We start from the raw sequence: 6,949 nt of genomic DNA on the forward strand, positions 1-6,949 counted from the left end.
CGCCGAGGCTCTCATCGTCTCACGCTGGGAGAAAATTGCTAAAATAGGACTCACAAACATGTGTCTTTGTTAAAATAGGACTCCTAATGTTGGCTTTGCTCAAATAGGACTCGAAACGTTGTGACTTTGTTATAATAACATTTTGACACTTTTAATCACATTTGTCATCTCAAATACATGAATTTTGCCTTGAGCTGACTATTTTGCCCTTAGGCCTTTAAACATGTGTATAGGTGGGCTGCTGGCCGCTGCCTGGGCTGGATGGCCGGCCGCCTGGCCAGCTTGGCTGGCCATGGCCTGGGCTGGCTGCCTGCCGCCTGGGCATGGCTGGCCGCTGCCTGTACGTACTGCATGCATGCATATATGCATATATATACAAGATTGAAATAGGAAAATGATGATTCAAGCAATATATAAAACACATGAATTTAGGACAAACAAGTTCATATCATAAAACCATGATTCTAGCAGTTACAAGTTCATCGCATAAGACTATAATTTAGTTTAAAACAAGATCCAAGTCATGAAATAAATCATGAGCAGTTTACATCTCATCACACAACTAAAGTAATTCATCCAATGTGTAGCTTCCTCTTCGGTGTCATCTTCTTGGGTGCTGCAGCGGTAGGCATCCTCACGGGACTATTGGTGTCAACTTGTGAAGATGTGCCCTCCCCTAATAACGTCGCAAGCATGCTGCACATAAATTCAATACGACAATTAGATGTTTGGAAAAATTAGTGTACGGTAAATGTGTCAATTTCTATATTTATAATTTTTTACCTTCTTGTGACCCTTCCTGGACTATCACGTAGAATTTCTTCTCTAGTCGGCCTCCGTGGAGTGCTAGGTTCCGCTGGCTGTATTGTAACATTTTTCCTTGGTTGCCTACGCTTTCTAGACAATCGAAGATAACAATCACAAACTTGAGCAATCCAAGTTAATCAGAAAAAAAAATCAACGACTTCTCACATGCTACAGAGGCAATAATGCAAGCAAAGTAAAGTTCAGAGTTCTGCATGCATGCATATATGCACAGGCTAAACAAAGTTGTGGAATGTACTGACTATTTACCTCTTTTTTGCAGTCCCATTGAGCGGGCACTTGGAACTAGCTTGCCTATGACCTTTTTCTCCGCATCTTTTGCAAGTCATAGGTCCTCTGATCATCTTCTTTCCCTTTGCATTTGTTAGAGCAGTATCATTGTCACATCCCTTCTCACCCTCCATCTCATTGGTAAATTTTCCATCTTTGGAACCTTTCTTCTTGTGTCCACCTTCCATCCATCCCTTGATTCTTAGTTTCCTCAATCTTCCAGGAGGTAATTTAGCTAGAGGTGCACCAACTAAAAAAGGTAGGTCGACTTCTGGCCATTGTGTTTTATCTGTCATTGGTTCAATCTCTCTTCCATAAGCCGCCCTAAACCTATTCACCGAGTAGTAGTCATGCACGAAATGTTCTAGGTCAATTCCCCTTTGGTGGGTTACATAGGCCAATACATGCTGACATGGCTTACCAGTGTGCTGCCATTCTTGACAAGTACAAGTCCTTTGCTCTAACTTGACAATGTGTCTCACAGAAATGCCGCTGCTATGGTCCCACACCTCTGCACTCCAATTAGAACATTTCACAATTTTCAAGTGTCCCAAACCTCTAGTATTTGCTCTTAGCTGAACCATAATAGCTGGGAGAATCCTGCCCTCTGGTAGCCTGTATGCAATAATTCTTCTCTTGTGCCACAGTACCATGATCATTTCTCTGATCTTATCAGCAAGGTCAGCAACAGGTAGGTCCTTATGAGATCTAATCCAGTTATTAAATGACTCAGCAATGTTACTAGTTAAGTAGTTATGTAGTCACACTTAATGTCTGGATTGAAACCACACCTATACCATAGAAGCTTGTGATTGGCCTGTAACCATTGCACTGCTTCTGATGATTCACTTAGCATTTTTGCTAAATTGTCATAGAAAATCTCCTCTCTATAAGCTCTTGCAGCAGGATATATCTGGATAGACCCTCTAAATCTCTTTTTGAAGTTTCTGGCCAGATGATAAAAGCATTCCCTTTGCTCTGCATTTGGGAATACATTCTTCACTGCATTCTCTAAGCCTTTGCAAGCATCAGAACATATAGCAAGTAGTGGAGGATCACCTATAGCCTTCTTCAACTGTTCCATGAACCAAGTCCAGTTGACTGTTGTCTCAGAAGCAATGAAGCCATAAGCGACTGGATACATCCAATTGTGACCATCAACTGCTACAGCTGCGGCCAAGTGACCATTCCACCTTCCATTAAGGGCTGTAGCATCTATGCTCAAATGAGGCCTACAACCTTCCAAGAAACCATCAATACATGGTTTAAGAGCACAGAAAAAACGGTGGAAATATACCTCACCATCCACCTCAAGAACATCAATCTCAACTACACTCCCGGGGCTCCGCTTCTCGACCTCGGCCTTCCACCTATATAGCAGCCGAAAACTCTCTGACCATTTGCCATAAACCTCATCAAGAGCTTTTGCTTTACCCCGCCACACAGTGTCATATGCAATTTCACACTTGTGATCTGTCTCCAACCTCTTTTGCAATTCCCTAGCACCAATATTTGGTTCAGCTCTAAGTATACTCGCAGCCCATAGAGCTACCCACTTGCAATTTGGAGTTGTAGTTGCCATCCTCATGCTAGACACACATGTATGGTCATTGACTAAGACGGTAACCTGCAAGAAAAAAATAAATCAATGAGATATATTGTGTACTGTTGCATCATATATAGCACAGAAAAAAATTCAAGGACTTTTCAGTCATATATAGACACACATGAAATAATGCACGTTCACAGCAGCTAGCAAAGTAGACACAGAGGCATATATATATAGTACTACATGCAAGTACATAGGCATGCAAGCATATATGTATATATAGTACAGAGGCATGCAAGCATATATGGGCTGTATACCTCCGTTGTAGTACAGACACATGAAATATGGCAGTAAAACACTTTCATCCGGGCAATTAAACACAGGCAATGTAGAATTAATGAAATAAGCCCTGTATACCTCCGTTGTAGCGCTGCCTTGCAGTTTTCTGCCATTTATCCTCCAAATGCAAGGGCGATCTTCATCACCGGAATTGCAATAAGCCCTATATACCGTCTTAGTTGACTTCTCTACTCGTAAATGGAACTCCTTGTTGATGGCAAATTGCCGAACTGCCAGCTTGAACTCCTCCATTGTTGGGTACATTGTCCCTACCTCCATTGATGGGTTCTTCTTATCATACATAATGACCATCTCACCGGGTACGGCATCACTAGTAGGGATGGCAGCACCATCAATATCTTGCCCAAGCGCAGTATCATTCACTTGTTCATCCATTCGGCAACCAAAGCCTTGTGTAGGTACATTTGTTGACTCATTTGTTGTGCCCTCTTCTGTCAAGCCTAAAAACTCACACATCCGGCTCTCGCTCATAACTTCAATTCGACCTTCATCATCCTATGTTTCCACAATTTGTAATGTTGCCCAATCAACTTTTCCTATAGTTTCTACATCATTCACTTCGGACCTATAAACAAGCCAAACCTAGTTTTATTTCTGTACTGTACTTGTACTGAAAAAAAAATAAAAGATCTAGTGGATGCAATATATACCTTTGCACTTGAAGAACAGGAATGTTGCACTCTCTTGCCGGATGAGGAGCAGTAGGCAGAAGTGACCTTGCTAGGGCTAGAGCATCGATGGAGGCCTCCACTGCTGGCTGTAGGCTATCGGTTGCCCCAGCCTTGGAAGCTTGGCCATCAGGTGCCGCGGCCAGTGCACCAGCTTGGTCGGGTAGGCCATCAGGCGCCGCGGCCAAGGCACCGGGCGACGCCGAGGCCAGAGCATCGGGCGACGCCGCGGCTAGGGCACCAGGCGCGGCCTCGGCTTGGGCACCATGTGCGGCCAGGGCTTCGGTTGCATCCAAGTCCATGGCCGGCGGCGTCGGCAGGAAAGGAGGGGCAGCAGGAAGGAGGAACGCCGAGGCCAGAGCACCGGGCGACGCCGCGGCTAGGGCACCAGGCGACGCCGCGGCTAGGGCACCACGCGCGGCCAGGGTTCCACGCGTGGCCAGAGCTTTGGTTGCCTCCAAGTCCATGGCCGGCGGCGTCGGTAGGGAAGGAGGAACGACGGGATGGCGTCGGCCAGGAGATCTCGTCGGCCAAGACTCGTGTGCGGTACGGAAGGAGGCAACCGAAGCCTGCTCGAGATCATGATCTTTGGCACGAGTCCTTCCGTAATATAGTACCGAAGCCTGTATTTTCTGAGCATACAGCCGAAGCCTGCTCTTTGGCACGAGAACTATATTACCGAGCATATCAGATTAAAAGATCTCATACGGAAGGGGGCAATATAGATTAGAATATCAGAAGGGCAATATAGTCAATATGAGAAAATACATGTATTTGAGTTTTGGAATATGATTAAAAGTTGTCAAAATGTCATTATAACAAAGTCACAACGTTTCGAGTCCTATTTTAGCAAAGCCAACGTTAGGAGTCCTATTTTAACAAAGACACATGTTTGGGAGTCCTATTTTAGCAATTTTCTCCACGCCTGGCATTGCCTGGGATTTAATTGGATTATCCAATGTTCAAATGCACTCAACTCGCTTTAGACTTGATAGATCTTGTTTAGACGTGGATATTCGTTGCCGCAAGGTCTAACAAAAGCTAGATGGATTTGGAAGCTGGAACGAAATATCCACAAATCCATTGGAGTTCCTTGCAAGTTGCACACATCAGTGGAGGCAGCGTTGTCCACTTGTTGCTGGGCAACAGAGCGGCGGACGGCATCCACACGTACGTTTTCGGGCGACACTGGTGGCGGAGTGCTTGGACAAGTGCGTAGCTGATGAGTGCCGCCTCCTGAGCACGCCGGGGCTTGTGGCCATCCGCCGCTTCTTGTATGACGCCTACCCGTGGTACATCAAGGGGGAGGATCTTCGTCGGGTTCCGCATGGACCTGGTGTCCATCGCCGAGGAGCTTATTGTGGATGAGTACCATGTGTTAGATTGATCTCTAACGTAATTGGACCTAATGGCCTAGTTGGGCCTTTGATTCGCGCCCTGATCGGGGGCGTCCAACCCACCATGGCTGGAGGACCTCTGTCACCATGCGCTATAAAAAGAGGTGGGGGCCGGCGGCTCTTATCACGAGGTTGACTTGAGCTGAGCCCCCCACCGACATCTAAACCCTAATCCGATCAGAGAGGGGTGTAGCCAGTGATGAGAAGCCACCAGCCATGCCGTCCGCTCCATCGACAACGACGTCTTCATCGTCCTCTTCACCGACCGTCGCTGCTCGTGCGCAGACATCACCAACGAACCCGATGGCGTCCACTGAACCTTCCCCCTCTGCGGTGTCAGATTCGGCACCTTCTCCCTTCCCTCTCTGTCTCTCGTTCTACATGCTCTAGTAGGCGTTCTAGGTTCAGTGATGCTATTCAAAAGCTAGTAGCCCCTCGGATCTATCCCTAGTACGATAAACAGATTCTAACAATGGTACCGGAGCCAGGTTTAGGTATAGATCTAGCTTATCAGTTTAGATCCTTTCGAATCTAAGAAAAGAAGGGGTCTCGGAAGAAAGTCGAACCCTAACCCTAACTGGGTTAAAGAAAGGAGGGTTCGGATGAACCCTAACCCTAACTGGGTTAAAGAAAGAAGAATGAGGGCTCGGTTTCACGTTTAAACCAAACTCTAAAACCTGCAATCAATTCGGGAAAAAGAACAACAGTAAAACCCTAACCCTAACTTCGATCCCCATCCCAAATCGGTTGAATCCGAGCACCAACAGAGAAGCAAAGCCGAAGGGGAAGAAGGGGAAGAAGGGGAAGGGGTGGCCTACCTCACCGCTGCGTAGCGATACTACCTCGCCGACGCGCGGGGAAAAGAATGCCGAGCCGGGGCGCTGCTCGCCGGGCTCTGGCCAAGGGGGCGCCGCAGCCAGGCCGCTCAACGGCGGCGCGCTCACATGCCGGGGAGCACGCACGCCGGCGAGGGGGGCCAGCGACGCCACCATCGCTCCACCGTCGTCGCTCTCGGTTGCTCGTTTGGTACTGCTGTGCCGAGGAGAGAAGAGAGAGCAGCGAAGAGAGAGAGAGAGAGAGAGAGAGAGAGAGAGAGGAAAGAACGGAATGGCCTCTAGGGTTTCCTCGGGGGCGCGCGGCATTGGGTTTTTTTTTTATTCCGAGCGAAACGCGCGCGTGGCCGTTGGATCTGGACAGACGGCCGAGATAGAGCGGGCCAACTCACAGCCCAGGCGAGCGCGTGCGCCAAGCGACTTTGCCAGCCTAGGCCCAGGTTGCGGCCTGGGTGCGGTCGAGCGCCGCGCAGAGGTGTGGGCCGAGCCGAATTGCCGGTTTTGGGCCCAGTAATAGTAAAGAAAGAGCCCGGTTTCATATTTTTCTTTTTCCAGCAAAATTGAAAAATGGAAATTGGCTCAAAAGAAAATAGAAAAACTAATTTTCCATGTGGGTAAAATTCAAGAAAATGAGTTCATTTATTCCGCTACATATTTAAAGATGTTATTTTCATTATTAAATTCGAACCAACGGGAGAATTTAATTTTGAAAATGGTATGTTTTAATTGATCATAATATTGTTATTATTTTGACCAACGTTGGTTAATGGTAATATTATGATGTTTTATCATGCATTAATTCTATTTCTGTCCAACGGTGATGTAGAATTAGTGTAGAGAACAGTTGTATGTTTTAATTTGGGATAATTATCTGTTGGACATCCGAAGTGATGGTCGTTTGCTGGCGGACACCCCGTTTTGAGCAGTTTGTTAGAAGACACTCTGGTTTGGTGAAATTAGATCACAGGACACCGCGGACCGGTTGCAGTCGGTTGAGGAGAGAGAAAATTTTGTTTTGGACATCCGGTGCCCCTGAACCACAGTTGG

General features: G+C 46.9%; 1 pseudogene; it reads right to left on the bottom strand.

The window, feature by feature from the left end:
• Nucleotides 1-480: 480 nt before the first annotated feature.
• On the bottom strand, nucleotides 481-2,239 carry LOC136551913 (uncharacterized; annotated as a pseudogene).
• Between the last annotated feature and the right edge of the window lie 4,710 nt (nucleotides 2,240-6,949).

This window comes from Miscanthus floridulus, chromosome 4 (assembly GCF_019320115.1).
Source record: "Miscanthus floridulus cultivar M001 chromosome 4, ASM1932011v1, whole genome shotgun sequence".
Classification (NCBI taxonomy): domain Eukaryota; kingdom Viridiplantae; phylum Streptophyta; class Magnoliopsida; order Poales; family Poaceae; genus Miscanthus; species Miscanthus floridulus.